This window comes from Camelus ferus, chromosome 1 (assembly GCF_009834535.1).
Source record: "Camelus ferus isolate YT-003-E chromosome 1, BCGSAC_Cfer_1.0, whole genome shotgun sequence".
Taxonomy (NCBI): Eukaryota; Metazoa; Chordata; class Mammalia; order Artiodactyla; family Camelidae; genus Camelus; species Camelus ferus.
Window position 1 is genome coordinate 94,120,939 of NC_045696.1, and position 23,391 is coordinate 94,144,329.

Consider the following 23,391-nt stretch of genomic DNA (forward strand, 5'->3'; position numbering starts at 1 on the left):
GCGCTGCAGACTCACCTCGTTGCTTTACAGAAAAGGAAACAGAGGCAGAGCTGTGTTCAATCACCTGGCCAAGAGCACTTGAGAGTGACTGCCAGAAATGGGTCTAAAATTTAGACCTACAGACTTCCATTCTAGTGCTCTTTCAAAATCTGTGTATTCTATGTTGATAGAGTTAAAGATAATAGGGTTTAAGAATTAATGCATGATGACAGATTGAGAAATTGTTTGGTGTGCAACAGATAAGCTGATTCAGGACTTCATGATTAAAAACAATAAATTTCTAACAAAGACAGTATGTATTTGAGGAAAAGTTGGACACTTCTTTAATATGATTTTATCTGTTAACTGAATTAGTGAGTTACCCTCATCACCCCATACATTAAAAATTTTTAGTACCGATTTCATAGTCATTCTACAAATGGTCCTCTATACACAAACTAAAAACAGTGAATTTCTCATGATCTGATGATTGACATCTTCTGTAAAATGGGTCTATGCCACCTAACAGGTGGCTCTCAGCTCCAGCAGATTATGGTTCTACCATACCCTGTTCACAATGAAGTGTGACTTTTGAAGCTGTGATGATCTGACCTCAAAGTAATTCAAGATTTAACTTTTGCTGATCTAAAATATATGTATGTATACGTATGACTGAAACATTATGCTGTACACCAGAAATTGACACAACATTGGAAGCTGACTATATTTAATAAAAAAAAAAGGCACCACTCTACAGTATCACTTAAAGTTACTTCTAAATTAAAGATAGTTCTCTAACTTCAAATTATACCTAGATATTTCAGAACATCGTTCTCAAGATAAATGTTGAGAAATTTCTACCTACTATTGATGGAATCATTATCCACTGGAGTTTTTCTGTAACTCACACTTAAATGTATGAAACAGGAGGCCCTTGAGACAATTTGCATCTGTGCAAAACTGTCCTACTTTTTCTTATATGAGTGGCAATAAATTTGTAAAAGAATTTAAAATTAAGCTGTACTTATTTCTGAGATTGCATTAGACTTTTTATCTCTTTACATTTTCATATTTAAACTCCATGACTAAAACCAATCCCAGATATCAGAGCATCAGGAGGACAGGTAATAAAAGAGAGGGGTAGCTGTGGGTAACAGAATTTTCAGTTACAAAACAGAGTAAAAAAACTGAGTTTAGAAGCTTAAACTTAAGTTAACAACTGATTTGTTAAGAAGTGTTTCTATTTTTCAACTATGATTTGACTGTAAACTACTCAAGGACTTCAATGGATAAAGATAAATGATTATTAAAGATCACAGTATGAATTACAACAAAATCTTATCCGTGAATTTCAGAAAAGCCATTACTAATTTCAATTTTTGTCAAAATGGCTGATTCTAGGGCTGGAGGACAGAGTCTACAGCGTCTGCAGTCCTAAAAAGAAAAAAGAGTTCTCAAAAACTGAACACCATGGGGGAGGGGCACAGCAAAGGGATACAGAAGCCGAACTGAAAGAAGTCCCAGTGGCCAAAGATGGATCACTCTGAGCAACAAAACCAATAACAAAGTATTAGATTATAACCCACGTATGAGATATCCATGAATACACACCTTATAGATAATTGATTGAATAAATAAATAAGGCAGAGACAAATCTCTTGTACAGAAGAATTTCAAGTAATTTATGTAGCTACTAATCCCTCAGAGGGGCAAATCCTAGCTCCCTATTCCTTAAGTTTGAGCTGTGCTCAGCCACTTGCTCCCAAAGAGTAGAAGCACATTAAAAAAAAAAACAAAACCCCACGTGACTTTACAGTGACGAAACCTGGCAAATGTGATCTCAGTTAGGTGATCAATGTTAGTATCATCAGTAGTAAGTCACCTCGATAGCATGTGCCCTTAAAGTGATGTGACAAGAATGTCACTTCACCTCTGTAGTCTTCTTCCCCCAAACCCCACAAAGTCAACCTAAGAGAGAAAACATGATACGCACCCAAACTGAGGGACAGTCTACAAAATACATGACCAGATCTCCTCAAAACAAACAAAAAAGGTCTTGAAAAACAAGGGAAGTCTGTGAAACGCCTAAGACCAGAGGAGACTAAGGAGACATGATGACCAAATGTACCACGTACCCTGAACTGAATCCTGTAGCAGGGAAAGGAAAAGGATAGTATGAGGAAAAATGAATGAAATCCGAATTAAGGATGGAGTTGAGTGAATACTAACATATCAGTATTGCTTTATTAGCTGTGACAAATATGTGACACTAATATACTAACACTAGGGGAACTGGGTGTGTGGTATGTAGTAACTCTCTGTATTATCCTTGTCAATTTTCTGTAAACCTAAAACTATTCTAAAATAAAAAGTTTATTTAAGAAGAAAGGAATTTGATGATTTTGTTCTCTCAAGTTTCCACAAAGTATGTTGCTTGTTTTGACTGGCATTTTCTATTTTATTTGTGTGTGTGTGTGTGGTTCTTATTTTTTTTTGTTGTTGTTGTTTTTTTAAATGAGGGGGTGGGTAATTAGGTTTGTTTATTTATTTATTTATTAGAGGAGGATTGAACCCAGGACCTCACGCATGCTAAGGATGCGCTCTACCTCTTGAGCTATAACGTCCCCTTTTTCTATTTGATTTTAAGTCTTGTTTACAAAAAATTTTAGAATCACTAGGCAATGAGGCCTTGCTTAATGTCAACAGTTTATATGAAGTATCATAGAAATAAACTGTGTTCCAAATTATGCTGCCCTCTGCCATAAACCTCAGAATATTTTCAGAGTCATCACTCACTTTCTAGTGTGATAAAACTCACAAATGTGTGTTGTAAATTATAAGACTATAAAATGTAGAGCATAATTAGTGTTACTTTATGATTACTTTTCTCATTATTTCTGAGGTCTCAGTAATGTAGTGGTTGCTAAAGGGAGTTTCTATAGGTTAGATAATCCGTATCTTCATAAAGTTAATGCCAAAAAAATGGTTCCACTCAGCCCCATAAAAGAACACTTAATGTGATTTTAATTATGTAGATGTGACCTTAGGAGAATTATGTGTAATTGGCCAATTTAGTTGGTTTCTCCTGCCTTGGTCAAACCATATTCTGAGTGTCACATTTGATGAGCCATTTTAATAAAGAAGCCCGACAGGACTGATCATATTTTTTATATACGTGTGATTTGACCTTGAGCATCCAGACACAGGCTGACTGACCTCAGTAAGACAAAGCTGCAGACAAGTATTGCTGAATGTTTTCCTGAGAGCATGCTTGTGGAGTATGAGTGGGTGGTAAAAACATTTTTGTATGTACTTGGACTTTAGACATCTCATGATTTTGAGGTAAATCAGTGGTTGAAGTGAGAAGAAAACCAAAGCCAAAATGCAAATGCACTGGTGAGACAGACTGACACTGGTGGGAAACCACACTCCTGCTGTGAAGTCTCTCCGTGAATTAAAAAAAAGATCTTTATTGAGATATAACTGTACTACATATACAATATACTTCACATACTTAAATTGTAGAGTTTGGTAATTTTTGACATATGTATGCAGCCATGAAATAATCACTACACTCAAATAGCCAACATACCCATCACCCTCAAAAGTGTCCTTGTGCCCAGTTGTAATTTTTCTCTCTTGCCCCTCCCATACCACCTCCAACCTTGTCCCCAATCACTGAGTTGCTTCTTGTTACTCTAAATTAGTTTGCATTTGTTTTAGTTTTTTTTTTTTTAAATAGAATCATCCAGTATTTACTCTTTGAAAAAAAAAAAAAAGAACTTTTTCACATAGTATTAATTGTTCTGAGATTCATTCAGGTTGTATTCTGTGTCAGTATTTCATTCTTTTTTATTGGCTGGATCTAGCACAATTTGTGTATTCATTCACCTGTTTATGGCCATTTGGGCTGTAATCTCCTTTTCTAATATTCTGATTCGTGTTGGTGTGTTTTTTTATCCTTTTACTTTTAATCTGTTTGAGTTTATGGTCAAAGTGCATTTCCTGTAAGAGCATAGAGTTGGTTCTTGCTTTCATATTCACTATGAAAATCTCTGCCTTTTAATTTGGGTGTTTAGATCATTTACATTAATGTGATTATTAATGTGGGGTTTAAGTCTATTTTCTTGTTTTTTGTTTTCTCCCTTTTCCCTATTTTCTTTGCTATTTACTTCCTCTTCTGCCTTATTTAGGATTAATTGAATTTTTTAATAATTCCACTTATCTTTTTTGTTTGTTTATTAGCTATAACTCTTTGTCTTGTTATTTCAGTGGCTGCTTTAAGGTTTATGGCATGCATATTTAATTAATAACAGTCTACCTTCAGGGTGGTCAGTAAATTATGGCCATTGAGCTAAATCTCTTCTACTGCCTGTTTTTGTAAATAAAGTCTGACTTTCTTAGATGATGTCGCTGAAGCTGCTAGTTGTCCACAAAATCTGTTCCTCAGTTCTTACACAACTTTAGAATTGTAGTTGGCCCATGGCTGCCCAGCTGAGGATTACATTTTCAGCCATGTTTGGAGTCAGGTGTGTCTGGATGGCTAAGTTCTCAGTCTTAGAATGTGAGCCCAAGGAAAGTGTGCCAATGACAGTAGTGGGGGGAAAACCTGGAGTGATACCAAATGTCAGGTTACTCAGCCTCTTTGATGCTAGTTCTGAGTACAGTTATAGGTATTCAAATATTTTATAACAGACTGAAGAACCATGTGATACTCCAACATGAGTCAAAGGAGCCACGTAAATTTTTCTGCTGTGAGATCTTCATGACATAGAAAGAATGATAGGGTCATTAATATGATAGCCATGTGTCCCAGATTCAGCAAGTAACTTCATCATAATAAATGAGCTGGATATATTGAAATCTTATATAGTAGAAAGTTAGAGCTATCAAGGGCCTTAAAGTTCAATTCTTAAACCCTTTCTTTCCTTGGTTCTGCTCTACTGTCCGAAGCACATTGTGACTCCTAAGGGAATGTTAATGGACAACACTCAATTCTATATTGGATTCAACAAGTCTGTGGTATTTTTCTGTTAATAAAAACTTTCAAACAGGTATAAAAAATTACCAATTCACTAATAGCTTTTGTCTCTTTATAGACATACATCTATAAAACATACAAAGTCAATATTTTCTGAATCACCTAGTGGAAAAAATATTAATCTTGAGTGAGTGAGTGAGGGCTGATGGCATGGCCACATTAACTACCCTGGGGTATGAATTATTATTCAAAACTGTGGCTCAAGGCTTCAGTCATGAAATAAAAACTGCCAACAGATCACAGGGAAGGGTATTCTCTCACTTGTATGCATGTAAAATCCAGCAAGCGGGTAAATTCTCTACGTAAACACTAGTGGTTTGATGTGGCGACTGTTGAGTTAGTAGCTGAGCTAGTTTCTTTACAAAAGCCTTTCAGGACATTCCTACCCTCTGTCTCCTGCCTTGCCCTTTCTCACTTCTCTGATGAGAACCCAGAAATTACCTAATTCTGAGATATTTGGTTCTACTAACAACAGGATTCCTAGAATAAGAAATACTATCTTATGCTACAGTTGATGTCAAAGAGTTAAATGTGTGTGTGTGTGTGTATACATGTAAATAGCTGTATACACATATGTGTGTGTAATTGTAAGCCTGCCAAAACATAATGGTTAAAGGTTAATTCTTGTAAAGAATGAAATCTTAATACATTTTGACATATAAGGTATATTAGAAAAGAAAACAATAAATTTTATTAAAAATGCTCCCTTTTGTAGCAAGTATAAAAGGCAAGAGATTAATATTCATGTGTGATGGTGACCTTTATGTGTCAACTTGATCAGACCATGAGGTGACCAGACAAGTGGTCAAACATTATTCTGGGTGTTTGTGAGGGTGTTTTTGGATGAGATTCACAATTGAATTGGTAGAGTGAGTAAAGCAGACTACCCTCCCTAAAAGGGGTGGGCCCCATCCAACCAGTTGAAGGTCGGGATAGAGCCAAAAGACTGACCCTCTCACATGTGGGAGGGAATTCCTCTTGCCTGACTGCCTTCAAACTGGGACATCAGATTTTATCTGCCTTAAGACTTAAACTGAAAGATTGGTTCTTCCTACATCTCAAGTCTACAAACCTTGGAACTGGAACTACACCATTGGCTCTCCAGGGTCTCCAGCTTGCTAACTGCAGATCTTAGAACTTGTCAGCCCCTGTGATTGCATGAGCCAATTCCTCATAATCAATAAATAAGTAAACAAACAAACAAATACCCTCTTGGTTCTGTTTCTTTTGAGAATCCTGACTAATATGCTATGTTAGGTAAAGAACACATAGATAATAGAAACAATGAAGTCAGTGATATGAAAATTATTTCATATAACTGGAAATAAAATTAATGAGCAAAACTGTGGAGTAATGATCTTATTAGCCAACAAAGAAGTGTTACTTTACACTTATGAAACTAGTAAAAATTTTTTAACGTTTAACACCCAAACCTGGGAAGGTTTTGTTGAAACTGCTAAAATAATCTGTTACTGGCAGTAGTAAGTTGTCACAACTTTTTATGATAGCAATGTGGAAAAATACATAGAGGCTGGAAAACTGCTTACATCCCTTATCTCCAATTATCAAACACATATGAAGTCTTCTTAGAGAGATGAGAAATAATGAAAATAATAGAGGAAAAAAGCTATCTGCATAAAGACGATTGCAGTTTTATATATAACAGTGAAATAGTGAAACAGCCTCCTTAAGAAATGAATAATACAGAAGCGGTTTAGGAACCTAGAAAAATGAATATTATACATCCACTAAAATTATGATGATAATTTAAAGAATATTCCTTATAACCAAGCTTTTCAGGGAAGTGTTTTAGGTACACACAAAGATACAGACACTACTATCAGAATAAAATAAGTTAAAAAATGTACGTGAATCAGGTGAAGTGGAAATTAAGGGAGGAAAAATGAGATCCTGAGCTACAGCTGGTACCCAATGTACCTAATCATGGTCCTATTTGATTTATTAGAAGTGGGCCACAAATTTAACTGTGCATTTCTGGCAGCTAATCTGAAAACAACAACAACATTGTCTAAAAAAGCCTTAAGAGCACACTAGCTATTAAATAGCTATTTTAAGTATAAAACCTGAGGGGTAGTTTTGCTATTGAGTCTCTGCATAGAAGACAAGGTGTGAACTTAGTGAGCCTGGTCCTGTATTTTAGTGGGAGGGGCCTGGGAGAAAGGAAGGTGCACGCCCCTCTAGGGGGGAAAGCAGGAGACCTGCACCAGAGGCTTCTCTTTCACCCCCTCCCTCCATAGGGAGGAATGATTCAGCTGATTGAGGAGTCTGAGAGAAACAGTGTGTATAGCTCAGAGCCTTCCTCATTTATTATTCTTGGAACCAACCTGCTTTCTGGGAGTCTGAATTCTCTGAAGCTCCTCAGGGCAAATCTCAGGGTGCAGCTCAGCCTCAGGGAGATGCGGGATAGATTGCTGCTGTCTACCTTCACCTGTGACCCAGCTGGTGAGTCTCTCTCAGTCGTGGGCGAAGCCTCAGGGAGTCCATTTCGCCAGAGACAGACTCCTCCTCCATTGGCCCTCTCAGCAGGAAGTCGAAATACTGACCTTCATCCATCAGATGCCTCTGCTTCTCGCAACTGGTCAGGTCTTGGATTTGAAGAAGACTGTTATTTATTGGCTCCTAAAATCCTAACACTTAACAACATCCTTGTAGTTGATACATTACTGAGATTTTCAGGGGTGTTTCTTACAGTGTACCCCAAAGAAAACAGGATGCTGTTTGAGAATAGCACAGAAACCACTGTGGCTGGAGAGTAATGACCGATGAAGAAAATGACAACATGAGAACAGGCAGAAAGGTGGGTTAGGGGCAGGTCATATGCGCAATGTTAGGGCACCGGGAGGCTTTTAAATAAGAAGCCCGTATAATCAAATGTGTGTTTTGAAAGGCTCTCTCTGGCAGCTGAGTGTAGCATGAATCAGAGCCGATGACTTTAATTTCCACAGACTAGGATTTAACAAGCAGCTTGTTGGGAGAGGATTCTAGGAAGCACTAATAGGAAAGGGGAGGGTGTGATGTGAGACAGAGAAAGGAAAGAAGCCAACAGAGGATGTCCTAGGGGCAGGTCGCCACTGTGGGCAACTGGGGGTCACTCTTGTTGGGGAACTCTGGAATCCTATGGAATGCATCTCAAAGTTGCCCCACTTGGGAAGCTGGAAAGTTTCCACCAACTCTTGTCTCTTATTGGTTGAGGGCTTCCCCTGGGGGTGTTAACACCCCAGCACTTCAGAACACTCTTCTGCAGCCAGAGAACACCCTGAGGAAAGACGGTCCCAGGTGCTTACAGTAGGAAGCTTTGGTGGAATGGAAACAGTGGGTGCAAAGTTGAGATAATCCTCTCTCTTTGGGTCACATTTTTTCACTGGGTATCAAAGCAGAATAGCTCACTCCCCTTCAATTTCTAAGACTCTCAGGAAACTCTTTTGTCAACCTGTATTTCTACTTCTTTCAGCAAAATTCCCTGGGTTAGTTTCCTTTGGAAACCTTTCCCTCTCCTTTTAGCTCTTTTTATACTGATACAAATTAACTCACATCAGCTCCATCTAGGTTCTCTGACCGGTTCAACTGATAATACCCACATAAATATCAGAGTTGAGGCTTAAGTTATGACACATTCCTACTGACATAAAGCCTGAAGCTAAACTCATATATTAAACTGAAGTAACCATGTGTATACTAAAAAAGTAATAATTGACCATTTATGAGTAATAAAATTATTTGAATATATAGTAATTAAAGCTTCCCGTACATTGCTGGGTTATATTGTTCCTGTACATGGTAACAATATGAAAAAGAATTCCTATTGTTTTTGAAAAAAGTTTGAAATTAACTTCTACTGTTTTTAATAAACAACTTACTTTTTCCCCATAACTGAAAAGTGAAATACATCCATGATTGGAGGAAAGTTTGAAAGATAGCTACTATAGTGCACGTACCAGGACAAGGCCAAATATCCTGCTCTGTGTTTCAAAACTCTAAGACACTCCTCCTGGCTGGCAGAGTGTCATCTTCTTGCTGTGTCCTCACATGGCAGAGAGACCGGGGTGAAGAGAAGGAGAGAGAGAGGAGAAAGCTAGCTCTCTGATGTCCCTTCTTATAAGGGCACTAATCCCATAATGAGGGCCCCACCCTCATACCCTTAGGTAGACCTAGTTATCTCCCCAAAGCTCTATCTTCAATACCATTCCCGGGGAGTTAGGGTTTCAACATACAAATTTTGGGAGGACATGATTCAGTCTAGAGCAATAGATCTGATGTAGCATTTGGAGGTAAATCTGTCAAGGAGTGAGTTAAACAACTTGGATAGAAAGATTCATGCAAGAAGTAATAGGCTTGTTCTCTAACCCCAGTCTTGGAAAACACTTTTCTTCTGGGTGCCCCAGTTTCCCCAACAGCAAGGCCCCAGCTGTTACCCACAGATTAAATCTAGCTGTGGAATTAGCTGATTCATTTTTATAGTCCATGATTTCTTCACTTTTAACACCTATTTGGCACTGTGCTACTGAGTGAAATGCATGTCATAGGGCTGTGGATGTGGACCTGCCCTAGATTTGATATTAAGATTCCTTAGTGCAGCCACAGGAACATCAGATAACCAACAACATGGTCCTAGGATGATGTCGCCAATCCACTAGCCTTAACGTGACACTCCTTGTAATTCTGGTTTTCTGAAGAACTTCTGCAACTTTTATTATAAAACAAACAAACAAAACACATATAACCAGCAGCCACATTATTCTCCCCTGCTCACAGGCCACCACTTCCATTTTTTTTAGCTAATTTTTTTGGGATTTCTTCCCATGTTTTAACATTTTATGCTTGTACTGCTGCTTCTTCACTCAGTCTGGGGCTTTGCCATTTCATTTTCTATCAGGGTAGTGAAAAGGGGTGCATTCTCACACCACAAATTAATATCCTTCTCATTAATCGTTCTTCTAATTGTCATATTGTAGTCTTGGGTAGATCAATCTGCAGTGTTTACACTGTTATGACTGTTAACAGCTAAGCTATATTCTCAACTCTAATGGCTTTCCTTTTTGTACCCAACTTTTCATTCCCCTGGAGATCTTTGAAATTTTCTATCAGGGCCTTTGTACAGAGACTTTTTCCTCAGCTTGCAACACCTGCCTTCTTACTTCCCACCATTTTTTTTTTTTTTTTTTTACAAATATGTTTTACTACTTTCCTCTCTTTGACACAAAGGGAAGCATATTGTTAAAATGTGGTAAATTCTTAGTATTAGAGTCTGTTTATCAGTGGCTAAATGTTCAACCTCCAACCAGGTATTTACTGAGTGCCTACTCTGAGGTGGGCACTGTTCTGTGTTCTGAGGAGAAAGTTGTGAATAAAACAAAGTCCCCCCTTTGCATTCTAGGGGAACTCAGATACTGTAATCTTACAAACCAACAATGACAGTTGCCTCTAAATGCAGCACTTTTTGTTGTATTTTTGCTTTTAAATAAGCAATGAATCTAACATCATCCAATATGAAAATATATGCTTATCTTTATTGAGCTCATAAATATGCAGGTAAAAATGTTTATCCAGTTGAGGATTATCATCTCTTCTAAGCTCCCAAGTTTTTGTTTAATGAGTCACATTCTTAAAGTCACTGAGCAGAACGAGAGGCCCCTGAATTAGTTCAAGCCAGAAACACTGGGGGCTTTACAGAGCAATTAAATACAGGAATAACCAGTTTCAATCCCAAATCCTCTTAGCAAAGTCACTGTCTTACATAATTAAATGTGTGGTTTTTTAAAATATATTGCTGAAAAGAAAGATAAGGTGACATGTGGTTGCCCCAACTTTATTTTTACCACTCACCATGCCCTACTTAAACCAACCCTTTTCCTCTCCTGTGGCCATAGAATATTATTTTCGAGAAACATACTGAAAGGCATACTGGCTTGTCCATCACCTTAATCTATGTCGTTTGCTGTCATTTACCAAATTCTCTGTCTGCCTGTGGGCAACCAATAACATAGCTGGCAAGTTCAGGAAGACCCAGATCCCTGATTCAAGGCATGTGACAAGCAAAATGACACCTGTATTTTACTTCCACTGCCAGAAGAAAGCAGCTCCTCATTACCACTATTGATTCTGTAAACATGTCAGTGCTGGTAAATACCTTCCTAACAATACCCGCCTAATGAAACTCTGGGAGAAATGACAAGCCTGCCATTAACCTTTGGAGCAACTGATAGTGGTAGAAGCAAAATTTATCATTTATAAAAATTATTTGTCAATGTTTTATGGATCACTTATGTAAGAGATAACTATTAATGAAGTAGGTTTGAACCTTGAAGAGTCAAGCCTTCTACAAGTAGGTTGTTAAAATAATTAAGTGAACAATCACTAATTCTAACACTAGAAAAGAGGCATACATACATATGTGCTATCAGAATTCAAAGCTTTTCCTCAGTCCAAACTCAGGGACATACTGTGGACATAACGTCGCAACAATAGCAATAAAACTGCATCCTAACTGCAAAGAAACTATCAGAAAAGTAATAAAATGTATTTATTTATATTTTAGTGAAGACCTTCTCATAAAACCTGATATTTGTCAGATTCTTCACGAACAGCCTGAGAAGTTTACTTTGTTCCTCCTTTTCTCTGAGCAAAAATAAAAAGACACCCATAAAATCTGGGTGTCTAGAATTTTTGTTAACCACACCTTTCTAATAACTGAAACATAAGTACCATGGAAGTCACTGCAAGGTCCTGAATGTGCCTAAAGCATTTCATAAGGTTTTAAAATATGTTGGAAAATCACAATCTTTTCATCACTTTGCAAGTCCCTCCACTGGTGGCTGTTGGCCATCCGAGGTTTTTGGAGCTCCCCAGTTAATTCAGTGCGTAGCCAGAGTGGAGGCCAGGGGGCCCATGTTCCTCCCCATGTGCTCTAAAAACTATCTGCCTCAGAACCACCTGGGATCTTGTTTAAAATGTAGGTTGGAGTCTTCAGCATTACACTTTGAAATCTGTGTTTTTAAGAGGCACCTCCATTACACTCAGGATCACTTCAAGGCTAAGTAGAAATGTCATAATGGACCCTGATGCTTTTCCCTTTCTCATTTTCAGAAGCCTTCTATAGCACAGGCAACAGTAACTTCAGCAGCTGCAGTTTTACTTTGGGCTGCCGTGAGAGTCCTGCTATCAAGATTTGTCTCATTATTTGTTGTTTATTTATTTTTGACTTCCCTGCTAGCTCAAGTCTTTGAAATCTCAGATCAATTAATCTCTTAATTCATCAGAGGGAAGTATTACTCCTGCCTTTTAATTTTGGCTTTAGCTTGATAAGGAATCAAGAAAATTAATCCTTTGAGGGGGAAAAAAACCAGTTTTTGAGGTTTGACAAAATTTAACAAAATAAGCAGTCCATGGACTACTAATTGGGATATAAATTGGTGGTCTTTTTGGAATATGGCCCTTTCATTTTGGAAAATCTAAGAAGGTCATGTGGCATTTCACGGCAGGTCATCGATACTGCCGTTGAGTCGGCTTTACTCCCCCCAGTACTCCCCTCAACCATGCTGTAGATTTTGGGAAGCTTCAATCTTCAGGTTTATTTACACCCACATGCCTGAGCCAATATGAATCCAGAAAGACTATCCTACCAATGGGTCAGCCTTGTTACCTATTGTTGCACGCCCCGGGCCTGGGCCCGTGGGCACTGGCGTGGGTTATATGACTCCTTCCTTCACTGTAGTGTCCTTGAATTACTTTGCACGTGCTACCACAAAGATAACTGCAGTTTGACATGTTTAGCAATTCACTGACAACTCTTCCTCACAGAGATATATTTGTAAAGGGGGTAAACATTTTTTTCCCTACTGAACTTTTTTTGCGTATTTGGAACATAATGAAAAGTAGCTTATAAATTAATAACAATAGCTACTACTCACTGGTGGCTGCTCTGTATCAGGCATTATGTTGAGCATTTCAAATATATTATCTCTAATATTCTTAACAAAAACTGCAAATAGGTAATACTGTTCCTACCTTCCTAGTAAGGAAATTGATTCAAATGGACTGAAGTTGTTAAATCCAGTATCATACAACTAATGAGCAGAATCTAAATTTAAATTCAGATGCAAACTCAATAGTTTAAAATACAACCCCAGTGTTACTTTTGCTCATCTGAATGCTGGTAAACAGTACCTAGTATATACGGTAACTTTAAAGATTCTTATGATGCCAGATGGATAGAACTTTGATAACTACCAAGGTGAGCTTGGGCAAAATTTTCAATTTCTGTGAGTTTAAGTTTGTTTACTTGCAAAACAGGATTATCTGAGAATTAAATAAGAACACAGGTGACAAAATCCAAGCCAACGGGGGTCCTTAAGACTATTTATTTTCCTCATTGTCCAAGGTACTGCTTACCACATCCGTATTATCATTTCACAGCAAATCGGAGCTGAGAGTAAAACTCATAGCTTCAGGTTAATTGCAAATAAAAAGTTTGGATTTCTATTCATTCTGAGGAAAGAAATAATTACAAAATAATCTCACACCAACAGCCCGATATAAACCCAGTCTTGTATATAAGTAAGGCAGTGCTCACCTATTGTCATACTTCACTGAAAATCAGCTAATTAACCACAGATTGCCAGATGAAGACGGATGTGTCCTTTCCTTCCAGTTTTTCCAGAAAACTTCTATTATCACTTTGCCAGAACACTCTGACATTGTCACAAGCCTGGGAAATGCAAACAGATGAAAATAACACTGTTCTGAAGTGGAGAAACAGACACCTAGAGAATTTCTCACTCAAATTCTCCTTCACATATTTTGTTGTTTTAGTCAACTGTCCAATTCTCAGAACGTACAGATATGTTTGAAGGGCAATTCAAAGGAATGTTAAAAACTAAATAAAAGGAGAAGGAAACACATGCAAAAGTGCTTTGTTTTAATAAGTTGTGAATAAAGCAAGCAACCACAGTTTCATGTAATATTTACACAACACCAAGAAAATTAACGAGAGGGTTCTCAAACCTTCAGGAATTTCAGAATAAACGGCTTAAGCCTTGACATCTTTCCACTGAAGTCATGGCAGGAGTCACAACGAGCCTGAGGCTCTTGTCACAAATACAGTAATTGCTCCTTACGACTTTGCTAGAGATTCTTTTCTGTTTGAACACTCTCCCCAATAAAATAGTACAGTGTTAATTCACATCCATAAAAATGACAAGTTCTAAGGTTCCCTATTGGGCAGTGTTTTAGGCTCCAGTTTAAGACAGGTTTATAGGGAAACCCTCTTTGTTTGTTAGAGAAGAATCACTGTGAGGACTTCGTGTGGATAGTAGTTAAGCAAAGGACTGCAGAGCCAGAGTGCCTGGGCTTGGGTCGTAAGCCCTGCCGCTTACTGACTGTGCGACTTCGGGAGAGGAGACTTAACCTCTTTGTGCCTCTGCTTTGTCACCTGTGAAATGGGAATAATAGAAGGACCTACTTCATAGGTTGTGATGCGGAAGTAAAACATAGAGAACCGCACCAGGTACAAGGCTGAGACAATTTAAACCAGCTTTTTTTAGAATAAGCAATTTGTCTGAGTCACCACCTGGCCATTTGGCCTGAGTAAGTCACTTTTCTGAGTCTGACTTTCTTAATCTTAAAATAGGGAGACTATACAGTACCTAACTACAGAGTGAGGGCTAAAGATTGTCTTTGAAACATGGCTATATGCAGCAAATATAGTTGTTCACTGCACTGTAACCTCACATGGCTTCTATCTATATCTTTTGTATCTCTCTTTCTATCTTCTATGACAAAATTGTTTGTGTGTGTGTACGTTCTCTCTCTTTCTATAAATATATGTATACATGTTCTAGTATTAAGTCCTTGAGAAATGGAAGAAACATATATTTATATTCCATAGCACATACATTAGTATCTTAAATGTGGTGGGCACTCAGAAATTATCAGCTGAGAAAAAATTAATATTAGTTTAAGTTTAGTACTTTAGGATACACTAAATTTTGTGTGAGTCTCCTTAGCTTTACATTAAGAATTCTGTAACACTGCCCAAGAACCTAGGAAATCAATATAGTAATTTTTTCTATATTATACAGATAGAGGAAGTTGAGTAAAAGTTTGCAAGAATACTGAACATTTATATTTTCCCTTTAATGGTTTGCCGCTGTTTTCTCTTATAAGTTCACAACCTTCTAGAGCCCAGATCCATTATTTCCATACTTCAAATGTAACTAACCAAAATTAATTTTAGAAATTTGCTCAGGTAACTGACACTGGCAACATGATCCAGGAAGCCCTGCTCTTATACCTTCAATCAGCTTTCAAAGTGCTGTTTAATCCCAGGGTTGTGCTCTGTTCTATCCCCACCTTGGTACTCCTGTGCCTGTTTCTAACCATGGAGCTGTCTTGGCCCAGACACAACTTCTAAATTCACAAAACCATAGGTCTTCAAGTATTCACTAATATCTCTCATAGGTGTATTAGTTTCCTACTTTGGCTGAAACACATGACCACAAACTCAGTGGCTGAAAACAACACAAATTTCTTCTCTTACAGTTCTGTAGTCTGGAAGTCTGACTGGGCTAAAATAAGGTACTGGCAGGGCTGTGTTTCTCCTGGAGGCTCTAGGGGAGACTCCATTTCCTTGCCCTTTCTAACTTCTAGACATCACCCACATTCCAAGGCTGGTGGCCTTCCTCCTCCATCGCCATGAATTGAGTCCTTCTCCCATCACATCACTCTGATTTTTCTTCTGCTTCCCGCCCTCCAACATTTAAGGACACTTGTCATTACATTGGGCCCACCCATATAATCCAGAATAAGTTCTCTGCTTTAAGGTCAGCTAATTAGCAATCCTACTTGCATCTTCGACTGTAATTCGCCATGTGAGGTGATACAGTCACAGGTTCCAGAAGTTACACCATCTTCAGAAGTCCATCATTCCACCTACCACAAGTTGTTCAAAGCTTTGTTAGACATCCTTTAAAAGTATCCAGACCAGCGCCTTGGAAAATTGACATTTTATAGTTGGAGTTCTTTAAGTAATTGGGAGAAATCAGACTTCGATAAGGCAGAGATTGTATGCTACTGAAGTGTGCTCACACAGCAGTGCCAAGAGGTTCTTTCATCTCAGAAGTCTGGTTTCCACAGTGACCAACACAGCCTCATCTGTTATTTTGCAGCCTGCAGTGTGGGGCACCCACCTCGATTCCGGCAGGAACAAATAAGTGACAGAACATAGAGCTCTCCTGGCAAATACACTTTATCTAAAAGTCCACAGACTGAGGAGTCTGATACATAATTCAGCCTCCTCCAGCTTAGCCTGTATCCCACTGTGTGCCTGGCAACACACTGGACTCAATGGAAAGACGTCATTCACGTTGGATGGTTTCAGCTGACTGACAAGCAAAGGGAAATGCATGACAAACAGAACACTTCAAGTTCAGCTAAGGATATCAGAGCGCTAGTGTCACAAACGAGATACAGTCTGAATGCAGAGATTACTTCAGGGGGAAGCTAGCTTTTTTTTTTTTTTAACATTTTTTATTGATTTATGATCATTTTACAATGTTGTATCAAATTCCAGTGTAGAGCACAATTTTTCAGTTATACATGAACATATATATATTCATTGCCACATTTTTTTCTCCGTGAGCTACCGTAAGATCTTGTATATATTTCTCTGTGCTACACAGTATAATCTTGTTTATCTATTCTACAATTTTGAAATCCTAGTCTATCCCTTCCCACCCTGCACCTCCTTGGCAACCACAAGTTTGTATTCTATGTCTATGAGTCTGTTTCTGTTTTGTATTTAGGCTTTGTTTGTGTGTGTGTGTTTTTTTTTTTTTTTTTAGATTCCACATATGAACGATCTCATATGGTATTTTTCTTTCTCTTTCTGGCTTACTTCACTTTGAATGACATTCTCCGGGAGCTCCATGTTGCTGCAAATGGCGTTATGTTGTTGGTTTTGGAAGCTAGCTTTTTAGACTCCCAATTTCCACCTTTGGTGTAGCTTGTCATTGGTTGCAAGGCCTTGAAATCAGAAAGTCAGGTGTAAAGCCCAATTCTTTCCCTTAAGAGATCTGTCATCATGGGCATTTTACTTTTTAGCCCTTAGTTTCTGCATCTGTAAAATTAATTACTGTTACCACATTGGGTTATTATGAGGAAAACCGAGGTAATGTCTTAATATTTTAGTAAGGTGCTTGGCACACTGTAAGCCCTCAATGGATGGCATTACTTTTACTTTTTCTCCTTTTAATCTTTTAGACTTTACTGCTCTAAATGCCAGCTAAAATATGAGGGAGAAGATGAAAGGCTATGTCTTTTACCCATGGCAGTAAGTTACTGAATTTTTGTTCCATTGATATACTATTTGTTAAAATATTTCATTAAATAACACCATAATTTAACAAAAGATTAAATCAATAAAGTAAAAATAAAGATATTAGTTTACATGGCTTTCTTGCAACGTGAGATGAAATTTCTTCTTATTTTGCAAATTCTATTATTTGCAAATGTGGATTATTCCTGCCTTGATTCCTATTCTCTTTATTTTTGGGTCTCTCACACCCAAATTCCAAGTTGTGTTTCTAATTTTGGCCTTTTGTTCGTCTCTATTCACCACCTGTACTCACAACCCACCAAGTTCAGTATTATCCTGCCCTTGATGATGGTCATGCTAAAGAGAGAAGAGGCAGCTGGAAGAGATACTTGATAGATGAATATATGGAGTGTGATGATCTAGTTTTAAGGAAGGGACAGGTCTTCAGATTCCTCTTGGTCTCCATAACTCTTTCAGTCAAAAAGACTAGCCGAGTATAAGGCATCTGGTCATGAACATGATCTAGAGACACAGAGCTTCAGGGCCATAGAAGTCAAAAGAGAAGCTGATTCTTAGTAATAAGCAAACAGCAGCGGGCACATGGCGGAGACTTCCTAGCAACAGAGTTGAGAAATACCTTATGTAAAGTGATCTGGAAGCAAGTGAAATTTCAGATGGTGAGACCAAGGGAGTGAATGCAATAGCCCTTGGAAATGTGAGGCAATGGGAAGTCAAAGAGCAGAACCTGAACACAAAGAAAAGGAAAATCTGTTCTGGCCAGAGCAGATCAAATCACTTAGCTAGTGAGCTAGCAAAGAGGACCTGGAAACTCATGTTAAAGTGCAGCTTACAATGTTTATCATTTTTTTATATATAATCATGCTGAAGATATGTGCAAATATCATGTATATGGCTTTCAATGTGTAGTCATCACATTAAGAACTAGTAGTAGTTTAATTCATTTCAATGGATTCCTTTTGCGGTCTTCATGAAACCATCAGTTAAAGACTCTTTCCGGGTATTCGTCGATTTAGCCACATATAGTAAGTTAAATCTCACACTCAGTTTATCTGAATACCATCTTCTGTAGAGCCAAGTGGGCTAGCTCTATCGACTTTTTATTATTTGTTAAAACTCTCTATTTCTTCCTTTGCCTTTTTCTTCCTTTTCCTTCTCAGATGTACACGAGGCAATATCTTAGAGCTTGTTACCTCGCCCATTTTATATGTCCAGGGAAGCCTAATAGAAAGTTAAAAAATGGATGGGTTTTTTACAGTCTTTGCTGGCAGACTTCTTCTCTGGTTGAGTCTTCATGGGTTCACTGAAAGTCTTTTATCTGACCCGGTAATGAGAACAGGTATAACTGTTCTTGGAAATTAATGCTGTTTTTGTCATCTATCTCCAAAGATACAACTATGGTTTGGGTATGAGGTGACTCTCTTATTGCTTCCCCAACTCAACTGTCCCCTTCTAGAATGTAAATCCCTCAGGAGGAGGGATCTTTCTCTGTTTTGCTCACTGATGCATCCCAACTGTCTTGAACAGTGCTGGGCACATGGTGGGCACACAAACATTTACTGAATGAGATGCTCTTGGGGAACAGGAAGCCTAGTAAGGGTTAATCTTACGCAGGAGGCAGGGAGGGGGTGGGTGGGAGTGAGATGGGCCAGAAGGCTGCACTATTGGTTACTGAGAGAGAAAACAGAAGAAAGGTTCTATGCTTTGGTTGCCCTCTCCAAATATCTCATGGTCTTGCTTTCATACTATTTTTGTCTGAGATCTTTGTATCACAGTCCTAACAACTACTGTACTGACACAATATCTTAAACATTCATAGGTACCACTTTTGAAATTCTATTCAGCTGAAGAGACCACTCTCCCTGCTACCCACCATCACCTAAGCTGCGCCTCTGTGTGGGACACAGAGGAGACTGCCACTGTGACTTTGCCAGAGGGTAAGTTATTAAAGGAATTATTAAAGTAGATTGCATAAAAATAGCATTCAATATTTATTTATTTGTAAATTGTTAAACATATCATTAAAATTGCCCAGCTAATCCTCATGCCTATGCTTAATATCAATACCCCTGCCTATGTAATTGTCAGTTAAAATTATAATTTCAATCTTCAATGTTTCCATTCTTCCTCTTTTATTTCTCCTTGCTGTCTATTTTTCCTCTCCTTTTCTTCTGTAAGTAGTCACAAAGAACATACACTGTCTTCAGCATGGATGGATGTTGGCTTGCAGAGTAGAGAAAGCAGATTCCTGTTAGAAGGAACTCATGGTCTAATGGAGGTAACTGGTCTAATGGAGGATCAACAGGATCCTGTGTGGTAAGTTCTATAAGGAGGTCGGTACGTATGAGAGGTGGTGTGAGCTCAGAGGAGAGTAAATTACTTAGCCTGTAGGTTTAGGGAAGTTTCCCAAGGGAGAAATCTTGAACGATGAGTAAGACTTCTACAGGAAGTCAAGGAAGATGAAAGATTTCAAACAGAGGGACTATGTCCCTGACCCTGTTGGTTGCCCCTTCAAGCATCATTTCCTCTTCAATCATTTCTTGCTATCCACATCCTGACTTTTTATTTCTGGTAACCTTATGAATCACTGAAGGCTTGGATTCTTCCCAGCCCCAGGGGTTAAATCTTGATCAGCCTAACTCAATAGGAGCAGTTCTATTGCCTTTGTCATGGTTGCTTTAGAAAAGATCACTTCATTCCATCTTGGTCCATGAGACAGATCTGAGGTAAAATTTGCTGTGGGGATTCTGGGACATCCCATGTGAGGAGGGGATGGTCCCTTCTGGTTTTTATATGCTGCTATGTCAGGATATGAATTTTGAAGCTAACTGAAACGTTTGTAACCACAGGAAACAAAATTTGAGGAAGAAGAGCTGTGTCTCTGAGAATGGTATTGGGCCATAAAACAGCAATCTCAGAATCACTAACTGAAACTAACTCTGACTTCTTGTGGTATCTGATAATAAATCACTTCATTTGTAAGTACTTTTGAGTTAACTGATAAATAATAACCAAACAAAGTCTTAAGGGCATAAATTCTCACAGTTCCACATTTCACATACTCATGGGAAGGGACTGGCTAATGTTTTCTGGACCCTATTGTGCTGAACAGAGTAGTGAAGGGTGAATAAGCAGCAATTTTCTCAAGGCTGAGGACGAAAGACAAAGCCGACTCTCACGTGCATGAGATGCCAATAAAGACTTGAAGAAACTAGTTTGACTTTGTGGGGAAAAGCAAGATGCCCTAGTCTAAATATGAATGCTAAAGATAACTTTTGTTATTCTCTGGAAGTGTACAGAAGTTGAGTCTGTCCGGAAAAAATAGGTTGGTCTCTCTTTAATTCCTTGAAGCCGTCAGGCTCACCAAGTAAACTCGGTCATGTAACAGCCTGTCCCTAAACCTTCAAAGCTCTGATCCTGAACCACTTGTACTGATTTTGTTTCACATGAATCATTTTCAGTTTACACTTTCACCAAGATCTTTGCTCTAACATGCTCAGGACTTCTTCACTGTTTTCCCCTCCATTCCTCTCCTCCACACAATTTGATACTTCCTCTATCAGTATCTGAGGCTTCCTCAAAAAAAAAAAATCCTACCAATTTTGGTCAACCAGGACCACCTCCTCTGGCACAGACCCCTCTGAATAACAGATTTCCCTCCAGCTTTATGAAGATCCTGGACAAGAGCCTCAAAAAGGATCTTATAGGAACAGAAAATTGACAAATTCATTGAAAAAAGCCCATTCTCTTAATTTACTGATATTCAACATGTGCTTGGCTTTTAAACATATAATCACAGAGAGTAATTATCAACCTTACTTTTGCAGGGAACATTCAATTATTTCAACACCTATATTGAAAAATTATATAGGAATTATTAAGCCCAGATAAATTCACATTGACATAAATTGGGAAGATACATATGTACCAAACAGTACAAATAGGTTTAAGAAATTAAAAGTAAATAGTAATGGTGTTTCTGGTCCTAAACACCAGGGCAGTTTCCTTAGAAATGTGCTTAGATATTAATAGGACAAAACACAGTTTCATAGATATTTTCATAAAGATTTGGCTTTTCAAGATAGCCTTTATAGTTATTCTGTAAGCACAAGAGAACACTCTTGAAAAGTGGACAAAAACTTGTTCTCTTGGTCTTCACTGTTTCCCAAAACTATGAGGGGAATGAATGAAAAGCCGTAAGTGCAGAAACCTCATCATTCTTAACATTCCTTGAATTCTTGTGCTTAACAAAATCTCTGACATATAATGGGAGTACTGCTCTTTAAATATATATTATTTTTGTAATCAGAAGTCTGAGTATTTGCAGCTGATCTATATCTGATTTATACCCATAGATTTAGCATCTATTGATGACCCTTGTCTTTACCAGTTATTACACTGGCAGGTGCAGCATTTCTAACTTTATCCCTTTAACCTTTATTAACCTGCATTCTAATATAAAGAAGAGCTTTGCCTTTCCCGATGTGCTTTGAGTACTTTTGATCTCCTTTGATCTGAATATTATACTCTTAGCAATGTAGCCTATGATTTCAGTAAAATTATTTTTCACAAACAGGTCATACAGTTTGCTTATTCAAAGAACAATTTGTAGTTCCTTTTAAACATACAGGGCTTCAAATCATTCATCATACATTAGAACATTAAAGTGTAAGAATGAATTAGATACGTTCATATAATTCACAGGGGATACTGCTATTTCTTTAGCATCCTGACTTATTTAGTTTTTATGTTTTCAAAGTTCTCTACTGACAATGTATTTTTCTGGCTTCTTATACTTCCTACTAGAGGTTTACCTACCTATGTCACTGGACTGCAGATACATGTCTAGCAATAAAAATGATCACATAAGATTTATGGAAATGATTTTAATTCTACCCATAGCTACAAAGTCATCTGCCAATGAATTTTCTCCACATCAGTACAATACGTTAACATATTAGGACATAAATATTTTTGTGTCATGCTAAAATTAAACCGTTATAAGAATCAAATACAGGAATCATATGATACAATATTGCAACTTAATACTTCTCTGTAGAAAACCCTTGAGATAGAGATCCTATTAATATTTAAGCAAATTAATTACTCATAAGTGATCTAAACAGCTTGAAATTAGGATCATCTGGTCCACATTTTTTTGCCAGAGAATACAACACAGGCTGGAGGAACTAAATATCATTTCTTTTCAAGGACACTTCTTTTCAAGGACATTGGAGTTTTTGTTGTTGTTGTTGAGTTTGGCTTGGTTCATAAAAATCACATGAATTCCTGAATTGGTGTTCCTCTCCTGAGTGTCATCATCCCTCAGACAAGCTTACAGAAGAAACAGATGTGGCTTTTCTTCCCATAAAGACTGTGTGAGGCTGCAGCAGTGAAACATACTTCTCAGCTGCATCCTCACAACTGCAATTTAGCATTACTTTTTAATTTATCAAATTGAAAAAAAAAAACCATAAGGCAAAAATTATGAGCCATTTCTCTTGTTATTATACTGATTACGCAGATTCAGCATGAACAAGACAGATGCTAATTTGTGCATAAAGCATATTCCTTTTGACAGGAAAATATACATAAGTTGTGGCTGAAAAAAGACAACAGGGGTACTGTGAAAGCCATTTTTGGATATATGTGGAAAGTTTCCAGTGAAAGACATGATCTCCTGCTTTATCACAGTAACAATAATTCGTAGATATGGAGTGTCAGTATAGACACCCAAACAAATCTTCCCACAGAGCCAAATGGCTTGGCAACTGGGAAATTTTGAACCAGTGGTGAATCCAGCAAATCAAGGAAGGTGAGTGTGATTTAGAGAAAACAATGAGGTCACCTGTGTCCCAATTTCTTGCACTATTTCTTCTACAGAAATTCCAGTGTGACCTTCAGCAATTCCCTTAACATCTTTCAGACTCTGTTTTCTCACTTCTAAATTCAAGATGTTTGCGTTACATGCTGGCCATGTATCTTTAAGCTACAACATTTGATATATGAATTCTATTTTTCA